Below are 24,840 nucleotides of genomic sequence, written 5' to 3' on the forward strand. Positions count from 1 at the left end.
AAAATTATTAGTAAAATATTTTACATCTTTTTTTGGACTCATCCTGGTGTGCATTTTACATGTCCAACACATCTCAATTTGTACCAGCCTCACTTCAAGTGTTCAATAGTCCCATGCAGCCAAAAGCTATGAAGACCCCCACTCAGGTGGGGGATGGTAGCTGCAGGCTGAGCACAAGATTCCTGCAGCACTGCCCTGTTACCTCACCACCAACCAATCAAAAGAAAGTCACACACCCTGTAGCCCTCACCCCAAATCTTGTCTATAATAACTACTCCCTGAAAACCATCAGGGAGTTCAGGTTTTTTCGACACGAGCCACGAGCCACCCAGTCTCCTCGCTTGGCCCTGCAATAAATCTTTCTCTGCTCCAAAAACAAAAAAGAGAGAGAGAGAATCAAGAGAAGCTAACCGACTTCACCTACTTCACTTAGCACCAAATTTTAATTTCCGATTAAAAAACTAAACATTCAGCCTATATTTCTTTGGTCAAATAATATACATAAGCAAAAATGCAAATAGATTTCTTACCCTCACTACTGACACAAAGGAATTCATAAATGCTTTCTTGTTATAAATCATATGAAAATAATTGGTCTAAATTCCCTTCATCTCCATAAGCTTTGAACATGAGAATAACCTATAGATGGAAAATAAAGTAATTCCTGGCCTTATTTAATAATATCTGTGTTACTGACATAGCCAAGCATAAAATATATAGGAAGGTATAGCAGACCAAAAAGTTGCAAGTTCTCACATACATAAGATGGGTATTGCATGCCATGCCTACAATAATAATAAAAACAAAGAACAACCATTAAAAAGTGTATTTAACAAGCATCTTCTCATTGTGGGCTTTAGAATTCTCTATTTAACCAGCCCTGCTAGTTAGAACTTTCTAGTCCCAGAGAGAAAAAGCATAAATGGCCTATTTATCAATCCCGATTCTCTGTCTTCATAATGTAGTCCACTTCTACATGAAGAATGGGAAGTTGATACAAAAGCATTCTTAACAAAAATGAAAAGAACAGACTTCTCATTAGGACATAAGAGAAGTCAATCCTTTTCATTTTTGTTAAGAATCCTTTTCAGGACCTAAGGTCCTGAGAGTAGACTGGGTTTTATTTTTCCTGTCAACAGAAGCACAAGTTTAAAAGAAAACCTTATTTCTTTTACAATATGTGTTTATGAGAGCAGTGAAATATAATCACTTTGAGAACCTACAGCAGCAAGAGGTCACACACTCCAGCTCAATGGAAAAGGGGCTAAAAGAAAGCACTGCCTCTGGGCTTGCAGGTGAGTCTTCAGGGACCCCTGCACCCAATTCCAAGGCACAACTAACTGAAATTGGGCTGTATAACTTTTTCCTTAGGAAGTGCACATCCAGAAGGAGCGGACACTCATCTGCAATTCCTCATGCTCCCCAAGCTTCTGCAAAGCCTCAACTGCCTAATTCTACAAGATAATTTTGAAACTGAACATGAGTTACTGCAGACAGATTTTCTTTCTATACAGAAAAAACAAAAGATAAAAATTCCAGTTAATGAGAAATTAAATTTTTAAAAAGTCCTCTGACCATGTAACATAGTTAGTTATATGTTGTATTCAAGCAGTAGTATATAGTTCAGGAAGTTATCAAAGTAATATAAAGGCAAAAAGAAAAAAAACACACACTAAGAAAGAAAATAATGCCTTATAGTTAGTATGCACATTTATAATTTATAGGAGCTTTTACATCCCCCTACTTGATCTTCACAAAACTGTAGAATTGAAGGCAGTTATTATTACTTCATTTTATAAATGAGAAAACTAAGACTCAGTCTCCTGATGAAATGAGGAACATAATAATTAAAATGATACTTGAAAAACACCAGAGATGCTAGAGACACTCCAGTGACTTGAGGGAAGCTTTCACTTATTTTCCTTACGTAGGAATCATTCTTCTGGCTTGGTGAAACAGATTTCTTTTCTCAAGGTCTGTTAGAGCCTTCATGTACATTTTTTCTAGCCAGCAAGAATCACTTTCAATCTTCCTCCAGTAAAGGGAGCCTCTTGGAAGCTCAGTAGCAGCTTCTATAGCAGTGTGGCTCTGTGTACCAGCAGGCTCTCAATTATTCAACATTAACACAGAAAGGCCTGGGGATAGATTACCCCAAATGCAGCAGAAAAAAATGAACAGTTAGCTGTGTTAGATAAACTTGAATAAGTGAATGTTTTAAACTGTGCATAGTGATAAAGTATACATTGATGAAATCTGCAGAGGGGAGGCAGGGCTCTTCTTAAAATATAGCAAGTGGGTAAAAGATGATTTAGAATCCAAACTTTCTGTGGAAAAGCCATAGCCCACATCAGAACCATAATGAGGAGTAGGCAGGAAATGCATCTCTCTGCATGTTAACTACTGATACACTTGCCTCATCCAACAGCAAAACTATATTTATTTACTGCTTTGGGTCCTGCACCAGGACAGCTTGTAAAAGTTTGCTTCAGAGAGATGTGGTACTCCCACTGACCTCACCAACGGGGGAACAATGGGATTAGACAGAATTATATACTGATATATAGGGTGATCACCAATAACCACCATGGAAGCTTTTCATTTCTATTTCACCATTCAATTTCATTGAGTACTTAAAAAATTTTTTTTGCTTGTAAAGTTGTATAAACGCTTTAAATTTTTTGAATAAAAAATTCTTTAAATTTCATTGATTATAAAGTTTTAGCAAATGTAAGATAAAATCTGCCTTATCCATTAACCTATGTTACCACTCATTTATGACCTATGCCGAATTTACAGTAGAGTCTAAATTCTGAAACTCTTACAGGAGTAGAATAATGTCAACACATGCCTTGGATAAAGCTATTTATATGTGCAGCTGAAATATAACCATATTAAAATAATATTAACATTGTAGTGTTCTGATCCTAATCTAATATTTGAAAAACTTATTCACAAATCAGCATGTATGACTAGCATTTATGATTATCATTTATAACTTAACTCAAATATATTTTATTGGCTAATCAAGTATAAGTACAGCTTTCCAAGAACTCACTTCAAGAGATATTTTCAAAATATCATTGGTACACATTTATAAACTGATCACCTATTATATTTAAGTTACTGTGTTGTGTGTTCAGAGGCTTTCAACTATCAAACTCTTTTCCATGAGCAATAACAAATTTTACTTTCTAAATAAAGTACTTATTTTACATTCATTCTTTAAATTACTAAAATGTCTCATTTTAAAATGATTTTTCTACAGTACCACACTTTAAAATTTCTAAAACATACAAAAGTTTTTTTTTCCTTTTAATATTTACTGCTTTCCCTTACAAAGATGAAATTTCAATACAAATCTTCATAAATCTAGTGAGTTACCAAAAGTACAAATTTAGCTACACCTTATTGTGTCCACCCTATTTGATTCCATATTTTTAGCTGCTACAAACTGTGTTCCTTCCTCCTATCTACTGAAAATTATAGATTAGTTCTAAAAACAGTCTCCTAAATTGATACACTTTTGCTATTTCATCCACTATTTCCTCTTGGGAAAAACTGGTTGTTTGACATGAACCAGGCCAGGATGTAAGCAGACCATTATTTCAGCAGTCTTTCTGAGGATGATTGCCTCCGAGAACATCAATAACTGGAGAAATCCCAATAGTTTAGCTGTTACCTTGTGTAAAATAATATACCAATTAAGTTAACTGTAAAAGTCATCCTGACTTCAGGGCACACTCTTCAAAGCTCTGAAATTCCTCTGGGGACTGCAATAAGCTCTCTAGTCTAGAAAGCAGTTTGCAGAAAAATTAGAGTGGTTTGTAAGCGCTGTGATTTTTTTTTTTACTTTTGTTTCTGATTTTTTATTACAAAAGTAAAATTTCCCTATTGTAACATGTGAAACAATAAAAAGATGTATTCATACACATTGCTTAAGATACAGTTTTAAAAACTTAAGTGTATCCTTTTACAACTTTATGTTCAAACAAATTTAAAAAGTACATACACATATAAAATGTGACAATATGTATATACCTGTGCCTGTGTTTTGCTTTTTGGTTTCACAAATACAAAATTATACCATGTACATTACTCTGGAACCTGTATTTCTCCCTTAGCACCATGGACATCACCATGGGTCAACAGAGACAGATCATCTTAATGGCTACATGATACTGTAATAGGGAAAAGCTAAATTGAACTCCATGTTGGATCTGTTTCTTTGACGTTTGCTTTTTGTTGCTTTTGTTATTATAATTATACATAATGGACTGCCTCTGGGAACCCTAACCACCTGCGAATGGCTGCTGAGAAGAAGAAATTAACACATCCTTTCCCGGAGGCTAGTCATCCCAGGAGATGTTCTGCAAGACTGATAACCCTTGTTACTCCACTTCTCGTCCCTCCCTCTCTGATACTATACTGGTCTAATATCCAGACCTTGATAAGATGGTACTTTGTGGAGACACTAGTCTGTCATCTTCTCGGTCTGCCAGCTTTCTGGATAAAGTCGTGTTCCTCGCCTCAACACCTCGTCTCCAAATCACTGGCCTGTCATGCGGTGAGCAGAGTGACTTGGACTCAGTAACAACACTATGTAGCATGGATGGTCCACATTTTACTCAATCTTTTTCTTATTTGTGGTCATTCACATTGATTTCAGCTATTTGCTGCTACAAGTCCCATAAATATTTACACGTTTACATAAAACCACTTTCATTTCCATACGATAGATTCTCCCAGTTAATGGGTTAAAGATTATAGCTGCTTTTTAATAAACAGATATTTCTTCAAGTTGAAAATCAAAGCTCATAGGACAAAATGGCAATAAATTAACAACTTAAAATTCTGCATATCCTTTGACTCAGAAATTCCAATTCTAAGAACTCTTTAGAAAGAAATAATTGAGCAAATGAGCATAGATTTTTTTTAAAATGCATGTACATGAATATTATTTGAAACTTTATAAAAGAGGAAAATGGGAAATATCCAAAAATTTAAGAAGACTATTAAATTATGTTGGACACACCCAACGGAACACAAAGGATACAGTAAAACTGAGTGTATGCTATGTCTTAAAAATTTTGAAAATACATATTTCTTGACAAGGAAAGATGTTTATAAAAATACTGCTAAATAAAAAGAAAATAATCGAATTTCACTTTTGTAAAATAATTTCAAAGAGAGGGAGACTGAGGAAAAATATATGCCGAAAATAGTTATTTCTCTAGAGTAAGATTAAGTATAATTTTTCACTTCATATTTTTCTTAGTCTAACATCCATTCAACCAATAATTATTGGGTATCTATATATCAGGCATTATGCTAAGCACAGTGTTGAAAAAAGCAGTAACAATGAAAATTACTCTGTGTGTCTGTGAAAGCAGGAAGAGAACAGGAGCACCCAGCAAAGGTGAAGAGAGGGGTTTTGAGAGGTGGAGAGGGCAGGTCAAAGGTTTGAGAAAAAAACACTTGAAATTGTATAATTTAATCTTTCTAACGAGGCTGTGAGATAGTACCATGCCCAGCAAGGGTTACTGAGCAAGTAACTGGTAGAATATTGACTCAGATCTTAAGATTCCAACATTCTCACCAATAGAATATCATCAGAAATAGTGTGTGCTACACTTCCAGGCAGAGGTAATTAGAATCAAGTATGTCTTTTCCATCTTCTTGTCCTCTCTCTGGCAGCTGGACAGTAATGAGACGAGTGCCCTTGAAAACCACACCTTGAAGACCAGCCTAAGTTCCTGAATGACCACAGAGACGACAGAACACCGCGGAAGGAAACTGAGTGGAGAGCCCGCACCTGGCTGAGGCCAGCCACGGCAAAGAAGAGGTGGAACACCTTGGGTAGGAGTCAACAGATGAACCAGTCAGAGACCCGGAGAGCCCAATCAGCCAGGGATCACCACCACACCTGAACAACCTAAGAGAAACCGAATCACGAGTTTTATCAGCTGCCAATCTTTACCGTAAATGCCAGTGAGACACACGAGAGCCAGAATGAAAGGGACAAAGCCATGGAGACAGGATGAGCCACTGGACACCATGCAGATCATGAAAGGCACACTCTTGTACCATAGCTCAAGATGACATTTTGGAGAGGGAGGAGAGAAAATCTGAAATAATGAGTAATTTACCCAAAGGGACTAAGTCAATCAAAACTACCCCAACAAGGTATTCCAGTCGGAACAGACTAGAAGTTTAAACTGTTCAAATTATTCCACATGAGTAAGTTCACCAAATGGGACTAAAGGCAGAGGTTCTAGCTATACAGTGGATTGGGCCTGTGGACCCACATCATTCTGAAAAAGTAATACATAACAGGAAAAGAGAAAAGAGGGAGACGTAAGGACAAGGCAAAGTAGCCTCACTTTTTTCTCCCGTTGCTCATTGTTAAGCCAAACTCAGTAACGCTGTGATAATCTGTCACTCTTCCTTTCACTAATAAATAAAGCAGCCCAGCATGCTTTTGTTCTAGGCCCTGTCCCAAATTAGATTCTTTGAATTTTAAGTAGCTAGATGATCAATTCAGCCAAAGTCACAGTCAGGGGAGAAAGCAAATAAAGAGATTGAGAAATGAATGTATGAAAGAAACTCTATTAGACACGATTCTGCATGACTTTTAAAATGGAAATGAGAAACACAAAGCCAAACTGAATTGCTTGAGCTACTGAAGCATAAAGCAGTAACATACCTCAGAAGCCCAGATGTGGATTTCTAGTTAAAACTCAGTTACATCCAGTCCAGGGGTCTGAGCACCCAAGTCTATGGATAACAGGAGACATGCAGCTACTGAACCTCCTGTAAAACTCAGCTTAGGCTCAGTCCTTTCTGCTGATCCTCTTGCCCTACCAGACTCTGACTCTGTTTGTACACACCTCATTACCGCACCACACACGTGCACACACACATACATACAGGCACAAGTACATATACCCCCCCACACACACACCCATACACACATTGTTCGCCACCATGCTCTCCAACCCCTGGGTTTTAGCAAATCTTAACGATACAAAGAAACTATTTGTATTTCACTTTTTTAAAATACATCATTTATAAAATACTTTGGGACAACTTGTATCTATCAAATGATTGAGGCAAACTTGTTTTTCACAGAGGAAAATTAATACAGTCTGTATTAACAAGTTCAGCTCCCTTGGGGAATCTCCTATTACCTGAGAAAGGAGGATAGAAAACTTATCAAATAACAAATGTTATTTACTAGTGAGAAAATGTAATTCCTACCTGCATCCCAGAGGGTTTTCGGCCACCCTGGCTTCACTCCATCCCACAAGATCCAATTTGGTATCACCATTACCCTTCCAGAAATTAGAGGTTTGAGTGTGTATTTAGATGGTGACGAAGCCGGTACATTAGATAGCAGCTCAAATTAACTCAACTGATATGTACAGGGTGTTTTTTTTGTGCCAAGTACTAACAAAGTACTTTAACTGAAGAACAAGTCAAATTAAAAACAACACTAAGAATGCAGGACCAACTATCCAAGAACCTATTTAGATTAAAAACAAAAAGAGGGAACAGAAATTGGGGAAAACAGTCAGATTAGGTGACGCTATCTTCCAGGATTTAATACTGCTTATACATCTTTTTGACTTCTCACCCCTGGAAAGAAGAGACAAATTAAAGTTCCATAATACCTTCCTATTTATTGTGATGGAAAAGCAGAATGATCTCTTGTCCTCGCTATTTTCTTTCCCTCCTATAAAGTTATGAAGTAAGGAAGTTTATTTCTACTAGTCCAAAGAAAAAAACACCAACAATTACCAAAGTGGGAGAAACTAGGATAGGAAAACAAGAGTAAAATAAAGAAATGAAAAGAAGGAAGTCAAAATAGATTAGAGGACAGTGAGTAGATACATATGGATTTTTCAGTTCAGATTAAAAGTAAGCTATTACAAAATAACAACTGACTGATGGACTGTAATGATAAATAAGTAAAAGGTGACTGAAAGAATAAAAAGAAATAGAAGAGGAAACAAGCATATGCAGATAACTTTAAGCTAGAATAAAGAGAATGCAAGAAACAAAAATAAGATAGCAGGAACTCAAGAATTGATGTTGCAAAAAGGCAAGAGACAAACTCTCAGAATGAAACAGGAAATGACAATAAAAGGTAAGAAATAAAAGCTGACCAAAAAAAGATACATTAAAAATGAATAGAAACAGTAAAGAAAGAAAAAACCTTTAAAAGTTTAAAATGAAAGTAAGCAGCTTATTTCTTTGTTAATGAGATAAAATTAACAAAAATGTTTTCCTGCTTCAGTATTGTCTTAGAGTTTAATATCCATGAAAAGCAAAAACAATTGTGGAATCAAGCTTTTTATTACTTTTGATGTAAAAAAGAACTGATGAATTAGAGCTCCGTCAGAGCTGTGAACATCTGAATGACTTGGATGATCTTGATTACTTTATATCATACATTAGGGTTAACAGATTTCAAATATATGTAGCTATACTCTCATACACTAAAGGTTTTGATTAAAGTAGATTCTTAAATGATTAACTCTGTAAATAATTCCTATGCTGCACAGCAGTTGTTATATGTGCCAGCTTATACTGTACTAAGCTTATACTGTACCAGCTTATACTGTACTAAGCTTTTTTAAAAGAAAGAAAAGTAAGATTTTCTCTCCATTTCAAACTGAGGGATAACACTCTGTAAGAATTTAAATCTCTAAAGCATTATCATTTCATTAAAAGGAAAAAATGGAAGCAGTTTTTTATTACAAATTATTGTTGCTATTTTAACTATCACTACATTTAATGACTCTTTATTTGCAACATCTTTTTGTCTTTCTTAAAGCATTCATCTCTACTGAGCATCCACTTCTTAAAATTTTGTTTCCCATGGCATCTTTGAAGAATTCTCTACTGGTCTTCTTCCATCCTCTCTGAGTACTGCCTCTATATTTCAGACTCTGACTTTATACTCTTCGATTTCAATATATTTTCCAATGCAGTAAAATAACTCATTTGTATCATCATTTCTTTTCTTTCTCTCTTTGCCAGAAAAGAATCACATGAAGAAAAGTAGGCCATAATCCATGGATATTATAGAAATTGCATAATGCTTGTAAGGGTATTAAGAATACAAAGATGGCTAAATTTTATTTCATGACATTATTTCTTTGCACCATGCAGCAAGTCACACTACTTGACGGTAGAGTAGGGAGGCACATCATTACCTTAAATGTCATAACTTGAGGATGGAAAGATTCAAAATTACCTTTGCAACTAGGGGATTGTCAACAAATCATGCCCAACCTCTTCAAGTAGGTCATATAATGATTTATAATTTTTCATTCGTGAGTAAGCTAGTTCTCTGGTAACATTAAAACACACACACAAGGTAGATAATGAGAAAGTCTCAACTAACAGTTAGCAAATTAGATGTCTAAAAGAAAGTATCTTGCAAAAAAGAATTTTCCTTCTTCTTAATACCTGCCGTGTCACTGCGTTCTACATTGGTCAAATAGACACAATGCCTTAGTCATAGGTGTTCTATGGCAATTGTTTACACTTATTTTTAGAATAGTATCTGTGCTCGTATTGATGGTCTGTGCCAATACTGTTTCCAAGCCAATCCTTGATTACTATGGGATATAAACCAAAAATGGAAAATGATGAGCCTGTGGTATGTATAAGTAGCAGGTGGTTCTGAAGATAGGGAACTTTGAAAAGCCTTAGTCACAACTCGCCCCATGAAACAGCAGAGATTGCTACACTCATTTACATCAATAGCCTTTGAGCAATTACCATTTATAACTTAGCACAATTACATATTTAATGATTGACAAATATGTTGACTAAGGAATGAAGGAATTAAGATAGGACCCAAAAAGCTTATCAACTGATAGGGTGTTTTTTTCCTATCAGAACAACACCTGAATGGATTGCTGAAGACCCAAGTAAGGCCTAATACTGAGCTCTGAACACAGGAAAAAAAAGATCTCTCATAAATGCTTAGAAAAATACCTCCAATTAATCTTTTATGAAACATTGACTTCTTGTGGGCAGACATCAATTACCAAATCACATCAATAACACGTCAATCCACTCTCAAATGTTGCAGAATTGCTCTGGAGTAGCTTAAACAGTTGCATTAAACACTAGTCACGGCTGTGCAGCCAAGCCAGTCGTTTCATTCAGAGTTAATTTCTAGTCATAAAAGCATGATACCAGTGAGGATAAAGCTGCAAAGAGGAGGCTGCTTCATTCATTCATCACACCTGCCTTCATTCATTCATTTATTCATGTAATTCAAGAAATGTTCATTAAACCCCTACAATATGCAATATGAAAAGAGTTAATACAAAGACAAATCGGGGGACAACATTTGGAATAAACTGTGATGAACAGGTAAGATTTGACATGTAGAGATGCAAGAGAACAGACAGCATGAGTTTGAAAGGCAGCAAACGATGAGGCCAAGAACAGGGAACAGAAAGCAACACAACTGGGCCTCGTATTTCAGATTTTAACAGTTGCATTTTACTCTGCATGCAGAAAGAAAAGGAGAATAAGACACTGGTTGATTGACCACATCAGAGTACACACTTGAAAGCATGTTCCAGTTTGCCCACACATCTCTGCCGTCTGTGGGCAGAAAACAGCCAGAAGCATTCGGTTCTGTTAAGTATACAGCATATATCATAGGAGGTAATCATTCCTGAGATTTTCCTTCATCTCTCCACGTCCTTACCACCATCAACATCTGACAAATACGTTATCATTTCTAAAGTGCTTAGAACAATGCCAGGCACATAACTACTATATGTGTATTAAATCAACGAAACAAATGAACGAATCTTTGACCCTCTCTTTTGCGCAGAGGATAACACCTACAAGTCCTCAAAGCCACAAGAAATGGAACTATTTAATCCAGGAAATTTCTTTGTGGACAGATTTTTGATAATGAATTATTATCAGTATATAGATATAAAGCCACTCAGATTATTTCTTCTTCAGTCAGTTTTGTTAAACTATGTCTGTCAAGAAATTCATCTATTTTTCTTGTGGTGTTTGAGGGAATTTATTGCCATAAATAAACTGGCATTCCCTACACTTCTGATCTGTTTAGAACCTGTAGTGACATCCCCTCTTTAATGCTTAGTATTGGTAATTTGTTTTATAGCTTTGCTTTTTGATCAATCTTGGTATAATTTCTAGTCACTAATTTTTTTCAAAATAATCAACCTTTGGCTTTGTCAATTTTCTCCATTGTTTGTCCTTTTTCTCTTTCCTTTCTGCTCTTATCATTATTTTTTCTCCTTTCTACTTACTTTTAGTTCAGTTTGCTTTTCTTTTCCTAACCTCTGAAGATGGAAACTTAGAGCAATGATTTAAAACTTTTCTTCTTTTCTAATATAGGCATTTAAAATATAAATCTACCTCTAGGCATCGCTTTTGTTACATCCCATAAATTTTGATGTTATATCTTCATCATCATTCAGTTAGAAATATTTGCTAATTTCTCTTGTAAATTCTTTTTTGACCACAGGTATCTAGAAGTGTGTTTTTAAATTTCCAAATATTTAGGGATTTCCTCTGTGTGTGTGTGTGTGTCTTGTGTGTTGTGTGCATCTCTTTTCTATTTCTAATTTAATTCCTTTGTGATCAGAAAACATACTCCGTATGAGTATCTTCTGAACTTCATTTAGACTTATTTTATGTTCTGTAGTAAATAAAGTAAATAGTTAAACAAATCCTTGATTCTCCCTCTTGCTTAGAGAAGAATAAACCTTGGTGAATATTCCATTCCACTTGAAAAGAATGTGTATTCTGATGTTTTTTGTTTGATGTTTGATAGTAGTTTTAAAATAGCCTATATTCTTATTAATTTTTTTTCTGTCTAATTTAATTCTATCAATTACTAAAAGAACAATAAAATTATAAACTGTGTTTATGGATTTGTTTTAATTCTATCGGTTTTAGTTTCAGATGTCTTGAATCTCTGTAATTGGGTACATATATATTTATGACTGCTATAGATTCTGGATGAATATACTGAAATATCTGCCTTGATTACTTTGTCTGATATTAACATATTCACATCAGTTTTCTTATACTGTTTATATGATATATTCATTTTCCATCCTGTCAACTTCAATTGCTCTGTCTTCGTATTTAAAGTTTCTCTCTTACAAACAGTAAGCATATGCTTTGGATAAAGATTTTTTACTTCAGTCTGAGAATCTCTGCCTCTTAATTGTAATGCTTAAGTTTTTGCATACCATCTAATTATAGATATGGTTGGGTTTAGGGCTACCACTCTGCTGTTTGATTTATCCTTACCCCATCTGTATACTCTTACTCTGCTACTTCTTTCCTGTCTTCTTGTGGCATAATAATTTTTTTTACTTAATTTTAATTTCCTTCCTATTAGATTTCTCATTTATCCCCTTTGTATTATTTTTCAGTGATTGTTCTAAAGATTGCAACATGACGCCTTAATTTATGGTAGTTTAAGACTAACATTGTATCACTTCACTTAAAATACAAGAAGCTTGCCACAGTATAATTCCATTTACCTCCATCCTTTGTGTTATTATTGTCATATATTTTATATCATTATATTTTATAAATCTCCACGATACAATATTATATTTTTTTCTTTATACATCCAGTTGTCTTTCAAAGAAATTAAGAAAAGGAAAAAATAGTCTTCTAACTTATCCCCATATTTATGATTTCCAGCGCTCTTCAGCCTCTCGTAGAGTTTGGTTTCTGTCTTTCATTCCTTTCCAGTCTAAAGAAGCTTCATTAGCATTTCTTGTAGTGCAGGTCTGCTGGAGCTATCTTGTTTATTTGTCTGAAGAATATCTTCATTTGCCTTCATTTTGGAAATGTATGTTAGCTGGATACAGAATTCTGCATTGAAATTTTTATTTCATTCAGTACTTTAAAGACATTTTCTGGCCCTGTTTGCAACAAGAAGTTAGCCATCATTCATACCATTATTCCCCTATATAAAATGTGACTTTATTCTCTAGCTGCTTTCAAGATTATCATTTCACCTTTGATTTTCAACAGTTTAATTATGAAATTCTTAGTGGTCTTCTTTTTATTATCCTACTTGCCTACCAACAATGTATAAACACTGTTTTAAAGTCCTTGTCTGCTAACTGACTTCTGGATAATCTAGGTGTTTGTTTCTATTAACTACTTTTTCTTTGCACTATGGGTCAAATTGTCCTGGGTTTTGTTTTTGTTTTGTTTTTGCAAATACAATCAATTTTTATTTTATACTGGACATTATGAATGATACATTGTAGAGACTCCACATTCTGTTACCTTCCTCTAAAGAGTGTTGATTTCTTATTCTACCATGCACTTAAATTACTGGCTAGTCACCTTGAACTTGTGTAGGCATGATTTTATACTTGGTTAGGGTGGATCTATGCTGGTTTCCTCTCAGGCCGGGAGCAAATTCCATAAGTAGGATACAGCCTTTACTTCTAAGGGGCAGCCCTTCTGGAGTTTCAGTGGAAAACCCAAGGTGTTTACCAATCCTTCTAACTCAGTATAAATCAAACTCCAAACTGTCTCTTCTGTGGTAGACAGCCAGTGAAATCTCTGTTCAGCGTCTTCAACGTTCCAGCTACTGCTTCTGTTGGGATTCTTGAAGATTCCTCCAAGAATGTACAGTCCAGGCCCAGTCAAGAATTCAAGCAGGGTTTATAGATAAAATTTGGGGCTCTCCACTCTGTGGATATGACTTTTCCAGGATTTCCCTCATTACTTTCCAACTGCTTCATCAGCCCTGAACTGCATACTCTTGAGCCCTCAAATGAAAAGAACCATGGCTTTCTACTGGAGTTATAGCTGTTCCCCATGCTCAATGGGCTGGAAAGTACCTTCAGGGTTAAAGCTATATATACATGGATCTCACCAGTATCCTTGCACCCTTTCATCAAGATTGAACCCGGAACTTCCTAGGTGGTGCAGTGGGTAAGAGTCTGCCTGCCAATGCAGGGGACACGGGTTCGATCCCTGCCCCAGGAAGATACCACATGCCGCGGAGCAACTAAGCCTGTGCGCCACAACTATTGAGCCTGCGCTCTAGAGCCCATGAGCCACAACTATTGAGTCCATGTGCTGCAACTATTGAAGCCCACGTGCCTGGAGCCCATGCTCTGCAACAAGAGAGGCCACCGCAATGAGAAGCCCAGGCACCACAAGGAAGAGTAACCCCCGCTCGCCACAACTAGAGAAAGTCTGTGCGCAGCAACGAAGACCCAACACAGCCAATAAAATAAATATATATATAAATAGAATTAAAAAAAAAAAATTGAATCCAGACTTCCCTGGTGGCACAGTGGTTAAGAATCCATCTGCCAATGCAGGTGGGACACGGGTTCAATCCCTGGTCCGGGAAGATTCCACATGCTGTGGAGTAACTAAGCCCGTGCGCCACAACTACTGGGCCTGTACTCTAGAGCCCACAAGCCACAACTATTGAGCCCATGAATCACAACTATTGAGCCCACGTGCCACAACTACTGAAGCCCACACACCTCGAGCCCGCGCTCTGCACCAAGAGAAAATGCCAGAGAAGCCTGCACACCACACAAGAGTAGCCCCCACTTGCCTCAACTAGAGAAAGCCTCTGCACAGCCAATAAATTAGGTAATTAAGAAAAAAGATTGAATCCCCTCCTATTTCTGCCTTCTTTTGGTCACTCTCCAATGCCTTAAAATAGTAGTTTTGGGGGAGGAGGAAGGATAAAATGTTAGAATTTCTATCCGCAGGAAGGTTAGTCTGATATAAGCTACTTTCATATTACTAGAACTGGAATCTCACACATACCCAACATGCACTGAATAAGTATGAGTATAGATAGGCATCTCAAACTCAATGTGTCCAACACACACACACACACAGAGACACACACGATCTACCTTTAAATCTTATATCACCCACATTCAATTCATCATTGAATCCTATAGGATCAACCTCCAAAGTGCATCCTAATTCCATCCACTTCTGTGCATCTCCATACTAGCATCCTAAATCAAACCATCATACTCTTTCATAAGGACCAATACAGCAATCTACTAGCTATCAGTTAGAAGTCAGTCTCCCTGTTTTCATTCTTTCCCCCATATAGCCATCCTTTTCAGAGCAACCCAAATAATCATTATAAAAATCAGATCATGTCATTTCTCTGCTCAAAACCCTATGACAGCTAGTGTTAAAATGAAATAAAATTTCTTTACCATGACCTGTCATCTCCTACAACATTAGCTCTTACCTGCGTCGTCTTCCTCCTCCCTCTTTAGTCTCCATGAACATGCTTCATGTTTCTCAAGCATACCAAAAGAGGCGGGGGTGTTTTTGATTTTCTGATTTTTGATTTGCTCTTCCGTCAATTTGCAGTGCGCTTCTCCCAGATTTTCCCTCCGCTAGCTCCCTCTCATCATTCAGGTCTTAGTGCCAATCTAACCTCCTCAAAGGGAGCTAATGTGACCACCCTATTTAGAGGAGCCTCTAAACCACACTCCAGGCATTTTGTCACAGCTCCCTGTCTTGTTTTCTTTACAGAATATAGCATTATTTGAAATTATCTCTTTTTAAAATTGCGTTTATTTTTAAATTACACTATCAGTCAGGATAAGCCAGGTTATGCCACAACAACAAACAACTCCAAAGTCTCAATGGCTTCAAACCACAAAAGTTTACTCCTTTCTCACACGACATGTCCATTAAGAGTCAGCTAAGAGCTCTGCTCCGCACTGCCTTCACTCTGGGACTCAGGTGAACACGGCAGCAACCACCTGGAGCATTGCTGCTTGCTGAGGAAACGGGGAAACAAGGCCGGAGGGTCTCGCATGTGCAACCAAATGCTCTCGCTCAGAAGAGCTACACAGCACTCCTGCTCACAGCTAACCAGTCAGAATCAATTACAAGACCACGACGTACAATCGCACCACTTTCCAGAGATGGGGCAGACAGAAATATGTGATGAACTGCATGAATGACCAGAATTGTTTATACATCCCGACCAGAGTGAAAAAAATTTTTTTGAGTGTCTTCTTGCTTTTATTATCATTCACTGTTGTATCCCCCGTGCCTAGAATTGGGTCTCCCATAAAACAGGCACTCTACAAAAACCACTTGAATGAATCTCTTTTATTAATCTTTCTTGTATATCTAAGGCTAGAAAACCTACACTCGCTCAAAGTATTCTGAAAATCTACCTCCACCCACTGCTGACAGTTTTCTGAGAAATAGGAAAATTTTTCTTCTTTCATTTTCAATTTGGTCAGCCATCTAGAATTTAGCTGTTAAAAAAATTCTCTGTCCTGGTTTAAATACAGATTGCCAAGTGCTCATATTTACAAAATTCAGTGAAGGGGATAGTCCAGTAATCTGTTTAGGCTCTAAATAGAAGCAGGAAAGCAACCTAGAAATAAATGAATAGGGTCTTTTTTTCATGTGGCTAAACTACCAGACTCATGTCTGGGGTTACAATGGGGAAAAAACCTGGGAAGGGCTGTGAGCCTCCATCTCTACAACACCCCACCCCCTTATATGGACAGAACATCTATTCATCCCTAGAGAAAGAAAAGATGCTTTTCATACTCTATGGGGGATATATGAGAGTCAGGACAGACAACTGCTGCCTCCGGGAACATCTTCCCCACCTCCACTGCTGAACACACCACTACAGAGTGAGCACTGCTGGCAGCAGGGATGGGAACAGGCACAGAGTAGAGTGGCTTTAAAATTTAAAATGGCTTAAAAACCCACCCACCATTTAAAAAGTAGCTTTCTTCCCTTGTATATCCCACTAGAGGGAGGAAGGGAGGTGGCGTGGGCACCCCCATCAAGGAGCCATTATGGAGAGTTCAGAAGAGTAAAGAAATTGCCAGAATAAAAATCATTGACTGTGCACTATTTCAGAGTAAACTAAGAAGCAGAGCTCAAGGGTTTCACTAACACACCAATTTTAAATACAGTGTATCTACATTAGAAACTAAATTCTTCAAGTTACGTTGATGTACTTGTTTATTAGTGTTTCCCTTTTTGTGCTTAAGGGAAAAGGACTATTTACAATGAAATGCCTGTGATCTTCCCAGCACATCTCAAGCCCACTTCTATTTTCTCTTCTACTCACTCTGCTCAGCCACTGGCCTCTTTGCTGTTCATCAAACACTCAAAACACACTACTGCCTTGGGGCCAATCCTGCTCTCTTCTTTTGAAGTTTTCCCCCCAAAAAATCTACTCAGATTGCTCCTTCATCTCCTTCAGGCTTTTGTGCAAATGTCACCTTTGCAGAGAGGGAATTGCAGTAACCAGACCCCTCCCTGGAGTTCTCCTGCTTTATTTGTTGCCGCAGAATGTACTGCCCTCTGACATGATATGTAATGACTTATTTGCTTATTGTCCATCTTTTCCCACTAAGATATAAGCTCAATCAGGGCAGGGAATTTGTATTGTTCAATGCTGGATCCCCAAAGCCTAGAAAACGCTCAAGAAATATTAACTGAATGAACAAAATCAAGCCCTATATAATTAAGCTTCCTATACTTTGCAAGTGAACGGAGACAAATCAAAGAGCGTGATTCAAAAGAGTGGACAAGGGCAGGCAGACACTAAGCTTCAAAACAGAAATTCAGCGCCATTACATCAGTGTCTTCACAGCTTTATAGATACCTGTAAACATAAATCTGCATTTTCCTAAAGTGTCTTCTAGGGTTACAAGTAACCAGAATAATACATGCATTTCTTTCAGCAAACTTAGAGAAGAAGGTAGGATAATCTCATGATAATTTAAGTTCCAATCTTAGAAAGGGATTGATATGTCATGTTTGGTAAATGATGGGCATGGACTCAGGAAACAGGAGCACTTAAAATGCAGAACCTATTTTAAAAGGAGAAGAAGAATGAGTGTGCTTGCACTTCCTTCACACCCTCTCTTCCTTCCTTCCCTGCTACCCCATCCTCACTGCCACTTCTAAATCGAGCCTTGATCACCTGAGGTCAGGTGTACCCCGGCCACTGCAGCACACCTTCTGCCTCAAGGCCTGCGTTCATCTTCCTACAACAGTATCTTGATCTTGTCATCCTGTGATCAAAACTTGATTTTCTTCTTTAATTTCATATATCTTGGGGTTTGGGGTTTTTTCCACAACAAACTTGTACTACTTTTGTAATTTAAAATTTGAAAGGGATGGACTTGCTCCATGGTTTGCTATTGTTTCCAAAATAAATTCTAAGCTCCTGAAGCTGAAATTCAATACCCTCCACAGTTTGCCTTGCAGCTTCCCGTTCCTGCCTCCGGTCGACTCACATCTGCTGACGCAGATTCACATTCTACCCCAAAACCATTTGTGCTTTTCCCCTGCACAACTTTGGGCATGCTATTTCTCTAGCTTGGAATGCCCTCCTTCTCTATCCAACAGAATTCTGCTAGAAGTGCAAGGCAAAGCTCAGATTCAGACTCAAGAACTGTTGTAGAAATCGTGGTCAGGTACACACTACTTGGGACACGGTGAGTTCACCATTATTAGAGGTGCTCAAATGCTGGCTGAAAATATAACAAGGATGCTCTCACCAACTCCATTCACACTGAGATGCTATGGTTCCCAGGAATTCCCACTCCTATTAAGAAGACTAAAGCAATTATACTCCAATAAAGATCTGGAAAAAAAAAAGAAAAAAAAGAAAGAAAAAGACTATTTAACCATGTCTATTGGAAATGACCTCTTGCCCCTTCAGAATAGACTGCCCATTCCTGCTTACACGGCAATTATCATACGCTGGCATTGCAGTTACAGGACAGCTGTACTTTCACGTATGTGTCTAATCTCTTAGTTCACTGCAACCTCCTGAAAGACAGCGTCTCATGGCATCTAGCACTGTCCCTTGCAAATGATAGGTACTCAATGTTTGTCAGTGATGATGCTGAAAAATGGTACCGTTCAAGTAGGAATAAATTGGGAAGGACACAAAAGAAGTGGGGAATAGGTCATGAAGCAGCAAGAAACACTGTTTTATATTCTCTCATGAGATGGTCAGTCAGGTTCAGTCGTGAGAAGAAACACAAGGAGAGACAAAGGAAAACATTCATTATGCTCACAGGTCCCAGCGAGACAGTGGCCGCGTGCCACAAGGGGGCCACACGGGGTCGGGGGCTTGGAGGGCCGAGGGAGTACGCTCAACCAGCCAGGCCGGGAGCAACAGAGTCAGGCCCCATCAGCAAGTGCCTTTACAGGAGGTCAGGGCCACATAAGCAAAAGGTGTGGCGGATTTTACTGGTGTGTTCGAATGTCACCAGGTCACAGTCAGGGGAGGGCAAGAAGGGGAACCTGTGGCAGAGGCCAGCCTCCTCACCCTGCGGCACCTGCGCACCTGGGTCAGGTGCTCACGGCCTGTTTATAGGGATGTGGAGGCAGCAGGAAAATAAGAAGTTTAAAATTGACACGACAAACATTAACTTCCCTGGGTTGCTGAAGGGAAGTTCAAACTCGCTCTCCCAGGTTTACGTGGGTACTCACTGACCCACTCTTAGCGGGTCTATCCATTTCGATGGGTGTGTCCTCAAGGACACACAAAGAATCATAACAAGCCTAGACAAGCCTTGGGAAATCCTGATGTGCAATCACATTCCTCTGGAATGTGGGGAAGCAGTAAAGTCCAGCAGAGGCTGTGAGATTCCTGGTGGCTGTCAGGGCACAGAGCACCGTGCTGAGATCTTCTGGGCCAGCAGCAATGACAGCATCTGTCCGGGAACTGGACAACTTCTTGCAGGCTCAGCTAAATGACTTTCTTTGTCCAAAAGAGAGGGCTGGTCAGCCAGGAGGTGGTGCCAGAAAAGATCCCTGCAAAGTGGAGCGAAGCCGTGGGGGGTGGCCTTGCACAACCCAGTCCGGAGGCAGGCGAGACTCGCCAGCTGCCAGTTTGCCATCTGGGACGCCGGAAAAAGCGCCTGTCTGGGAACCAGCAGGCTTCGGTTTATGTTCCAGTGTGACCGCTGGCTATTGTTGTGACCTTGGAGCCAGGCAAATCACCCCTGTACTTTTCTGTTTACCCATCAACAAGCCTGGGTCACAGCCACAATAAAAATACAAACCAAAAACAACAGAACTGCTTCGACCGCCACGGATACTCAAAATCAAATACGCAGCTTCAAGCCCACCCCTGGAAAGCAACTAGAGTTTGTCTTTGGAGAGGCTGCGCACCCCATGTTCCAGTCTGACCCCCTGGGCACCCCCAGGTCTTCTAATGGCCTTTCTTCCCTCTCCTATCCGGAATCCTGCACAGCAGCACAGCTACCGCATCGGAACGTTCGCCTGCATTCTCCCATCCCCCAAGACGTTCCCTCCAAACCGAGATCTGCCTGTGATGCCAACTGTTAACAGCCTTGTTACTCCATCACCCTCCCAGGTCGCATAATACTTCAACCCAGTGAAAATGCCTTCAAGAATGGGCATTAATAGAAGAGACAAGAAAGCAAACCACGGGAAACTTTGTCAGTATCCGTTCAAATCACACGCCTCTCCCCACCCAGGGCTATTTACCCTACTATTTGTAAAACAAACAAAACCTCTGTCAATGTGGTTTTAAATGAACAAGCGATCAAGCACTCTTCATGTCCAATTTTACTATGCATTGTAAAACCAGCGGGCTAGTTCCACCCTGGCTAGTTACATGTCACTAATCAGTGAAACGGTTTCTCTTAGCACCGTGTGTGTTTGTGTGTGTGGGGGGGGGGGGGGTCTGTGCTGCAATTCCATTTGATAGTTGCTTTTGTAAGAAATGTCTACCGTTACCTCCCATAGGTGGGAAATGAGATGCAGAAGTGGAGGCCAGGATTGGACCTGGAAAGGAAAGCATGCCTTGGCCCCTGAACGACTCATCCCTACCAAGTACAGGAAAAAGTACCTAGAAAGGTACTTGGTTAATAATGGCTTAACTACAATGCTCTAGCCTGAGTTAGTTTTATTAGGTCCTTGAGGTATCTTTCTACAGTGTTTGTATCCTCTGTCCTGCAGGAACTAGAGCAGCCAGACAAGCCTAGCGCACTGGAAGCCGCAGCTGACGGCCCCTTAGTGCTAATGGGCGCAGCTGACTGCACTGCAAGCTAATGAAGGCACCTAATAAGCAGGTGTGGGAGGAAATGGCTGTATATTGGGGTTTCCTTCCTTTCCTGCTCAGCGAGAGAGAACATTAACAGGGTAAGTTTTTTGTAAAGGGCTACCAAGTTTAGTAACTCCTAGACATCAAATGTCCCTAAGAAGAGGGGTGTTCCTTGGGGATTATTTTAATGCTAAATATCAATCATTTTGCCACCTTACCTTTCCTAACCTCTCACACCAAAAACTTCGCCTTTTTTTCTCCCATGGTAAAGCCCACTCCCAGCAATGGCATAACATTTTCTCTAACGTGAATTCTGTGGTCACTCTGGCTCTAAAATTATTTTACCTTACAAAAAGGAATTATGTGTTGACAATTCAAGCATCTAGAAAAATGAAGATTCTGGCTCTGTGTATACATTGGTTGAGAGTGAAGATGGTGATAAACATGTAAATAATATCTGTCATGAGTATGAAACACTGTATCTTGAGAAGACAAAGCTTAAAAACTATAGATATTCTATCTAAGAAGCGTTTGGCTACATATACAGCATTTGTTCAAGTAATTCCTCCAAAACGGAAGTACTTACCATCTTGAGAATGCAATCCTTAATCAGCTGTTGACAATCACCATGGCTAATGATAAAAATACATATTTTTAATGTACTATCAACTATCAGGATAGTTATGTTACTATCAACTATCAGGGTCATGTACACTACTCAGCTATTCAGATCTCAAATTAACACAGAAGAGGTCAGATCATACCCACATCATTGCATTAAAATAACAGCTTTTCCTTCCTAAACATCTAATGAAATCTGTTTCTTCGTTTTGATATTCCTGTATCCCCAAGACTATCTTACCCACACTTTCTGGAATGTCTGAATCTTTTCTATTTTGAAATGATAAAATCATATGTGTAGCTCAAAAAGAAAGAAAAAAGTTTCAAACTAGACAAAGCTAAGACAATAGAAAACAAACAAGCATTTACCTTTATTAAATCCATTAAATGACAACAACACATTGTTGAGTTACTTGGTATTTTGTGGGCAACAGCTTTTTGTTCAAACAAAATGAAAGAAAAAAAAACCCTAGAATTTGTCTTGTCAGATTTCTAGATGTATCAAGAATGCTTTATTCAGAACTTCCTGTTTAAAACTAAAACAGACATAGGGACACAGAAAATAGCAAACTCTTTAATATTTTGAATAATATAAACATAAGAAAAAACTCTTCAACATGTATTTTGCTTTTGTAGGTGTCTAGTTATTGGTCAAACCATAATTTTTTTTTAATCACAGCCTTCTAAAAAAGAATTGTGATTTCTATGCAGATGGATATCTTGGGGGAACCAAAAATTTATATGAAATGTTGCTTATAGTCAAGTACAGGTCCATTATCCAATTTCTGTAATTCTGAAATCCGAAAGACTCTATGTTTGTAACCGATGTGTTGGCGAGACCTGACCAAACCTGAACTCATTTAGCAGCAAAACTTCACCTGAACTGATCTGAGACCGTGTATGGCCTTTGCACCACTTCATGTGCATACACACACACATACATTCAGCTACAGACATATTGATGTGTTTGATGATTGAGTACTTCCTTGGTCCTGTAAGGCAAGCTACTAAATACAAGCATACACACTGAAGTCTGAAACACATCTGGTCTCAAGGTTTGGAAAAGAAATGGCGGTCCCGGACTAAGATAAACCAACCCATACCGTCCTGTACTAAGCACCATTCAAGGTAAACAGGCCATCTCCTCTGCCCTCGGTACCTGAACCACCATTTACAGAATTCATCATCTTCTCTAACGGCATTCACCTAACGAGTCTTTCTTTTTCTTATAAGATAATCACTCCCTTAGTCACCCATCCCAACTTTCCTAATTACCCGCAGTTTCACCCTTCCTCTCACCTCCTCACATCTCATCACTGTCGAAGCTTCACAAGGTTCTGAGAACCCCTATCGTGATGTCACCACCTCACCCCTATTCCAGACTGGCCTGAACTATCTCAAGCCTGCGTGCCTCCAGGAGGCTCCGAACGTACTTTCCTACCCCTTTCTACTCCCCTCATCTCTCCCTCTCCAATTCCCACTAGATTCTGCTTCAAGAGTAATCGTGTCATCTCCCATGTTCTGCAAATACCTTCCCTCATTCAAATACTGCCGTGGAAGAGATGAAGTCCAAAGTGTGAGACCAGCATATAAAGACAGAGAATTGAGACCTTTCGACCGCATCTCCTGCTCTCTCCGAACACAAACCTTTCACTCCAGTCGAAAGGAGCATGACCGTCTCAGTTTTCCTCAACTCTAGAAAAAAGATACATTGTTCTCATCTCTTTTGCTCTCACTATCTACCTCATGACCTAAAATCTGTAACAAATTCTTTGTAGCATATTCAACTATTTTAATCTCACTCATGCTTCAGATTCCCTGACCACCCATGTTGGCAGCAAAGTTTTCTTTCCTTTTCCTGGCCCACTGTGACCTCCATTCTTGAATCCCCACAGCTCTCACAGTCTGTACTATTCATTGGATACTTGATATGCATTTCCTTGTGTTATCAGAGTAATGAATTTTTCATGCATATGTATCTTATCTCTTTAACCAGATTTTAAATTCTTTGAGAGCAGAGACCATGTCTGATATTTTATAAATGAACGAATGAATACTCTTCTATGGCTTACAATAAAAAGGCAACACTGGCAAAGATAACGTGTAAAAGACAGGGGAATAGTCAATTCTTTATTCATTCAAATTTGTCAAATAATACCATGTCCCGGGCATTGTCTTAGGCACAGAGGATTAAATGATAAGCAACACAGCACAATCCCTACCTTTGAGGCTTATGGTATGGAAAGGAAATGAAACATTAAGGAAATAATTATAAAAATAACCATATACACGATTATGTATGTTTCAAAAAAAAAAAAAAAAAAGGAAGTAGGCAATATTAACAGGTCCAGAATCATTTTAATACATGTTACCTGTCAGCACATTCTGAGTTGGCCTGCCCTCCATCCATGTTTAAAAAAAAAAGTGCAACTAACAGGGGCTCCAGGCACATGTTAGAAAAGAAAAAGAAATGAAGGAATACAAACAGCTGGGGCAGTTTGTGTGAGAAACACATCTGTCTACTGAAGTTCTAATAACCATGTCTAGATAAAGCTATTCCATCAGAAGGCATTATTTAGACCCTGATCATGCTGCCATTCATAGAATTACTTTTAGGGAATACAATACCCAAAAATTGCTGTTATGCTTCAAAGTGATACTCTAAACTTTTATGAAAGTTTGCTTTAAAACACAAGAATGTAAAATCCATTTCTGCACTTTCCGCCTCACCGTTCCGTGTCTCCTACACACAGGCACGCTCACACAATCCTTACCAGAATTTAGGCCAAGAAATTCCAGGATTTAGTGCAAAGAAAAACTCCTGGGAAACTTGCAATTTTTATCATTTCTGATATCCAAAGCTATGTAATGTATCACATTTCCCTTTCTTCCCAGCCTCCAAGTAAGCTCAAAACCAACGCGGTAGCAAAACTCATGAAATCAAAACATATTTGATTCTGTGGTACTCATTTTCTATTCCTATTGTATGAAACATAAATGTTTTTGTAAATCATTTCAACTCCTTTTTTTGGGATAAAAATGATTTCTTGAATAAGCCCCAAAAATTAAGTTCCTGTTTTTATGTCTTAGCATAAGTCTGG

The 24,840-nt window shown here is 38.5% G+C and overlaps 1 protein-coding gene across 12 annotated transcripts in view; it reads right to left on the reverse strand.

The window, feature by feature from the left end:
- The window catches only part of TMEM117 (transmembrane protein 117), a 528,774-nt gene that overhangs the window by 455,409 nt on the left and 48,525 nt on the right, over window positions 1-24,840 (reverse strand). For 2 of the 12 annotated variants that reach the window (XM_057701217.1, XM_057701216.1), the window contains exon 1: window positions 21,705-21,743. The exons of 9 other annotated variants lie outside the window; for them this stretch is intronic. The gene's annotated coding sequence lies outside the window, so the exon portion shown is untranslated. Of the gene's footprint in view, window positions 1-21,704; window positions 21,744-24,840 lie in introns of those variants that run through there. One more of the 12 variants, XM_057701213.1, reaches the window with a different exon arrangement.

The sequence above is a fragment of the Hippopotamus amphibius genome, chromosome 12, assembly GCF_030028045.1.
Source record: "Hippopotamus amphibius kiboko isolate mHipAmp2 chromosome 12, mHipAmp2.hap2, whole genome shotgun sequence".
In the NCBI taxonomy this organism is placed as follows: domain Eukaryota; kingdom Metazoa; phylum Chordata; class Mammalia; order Artiodactyla; family Hippopotamidae; genus Hippopotamus; species Hippopotamus amphibius.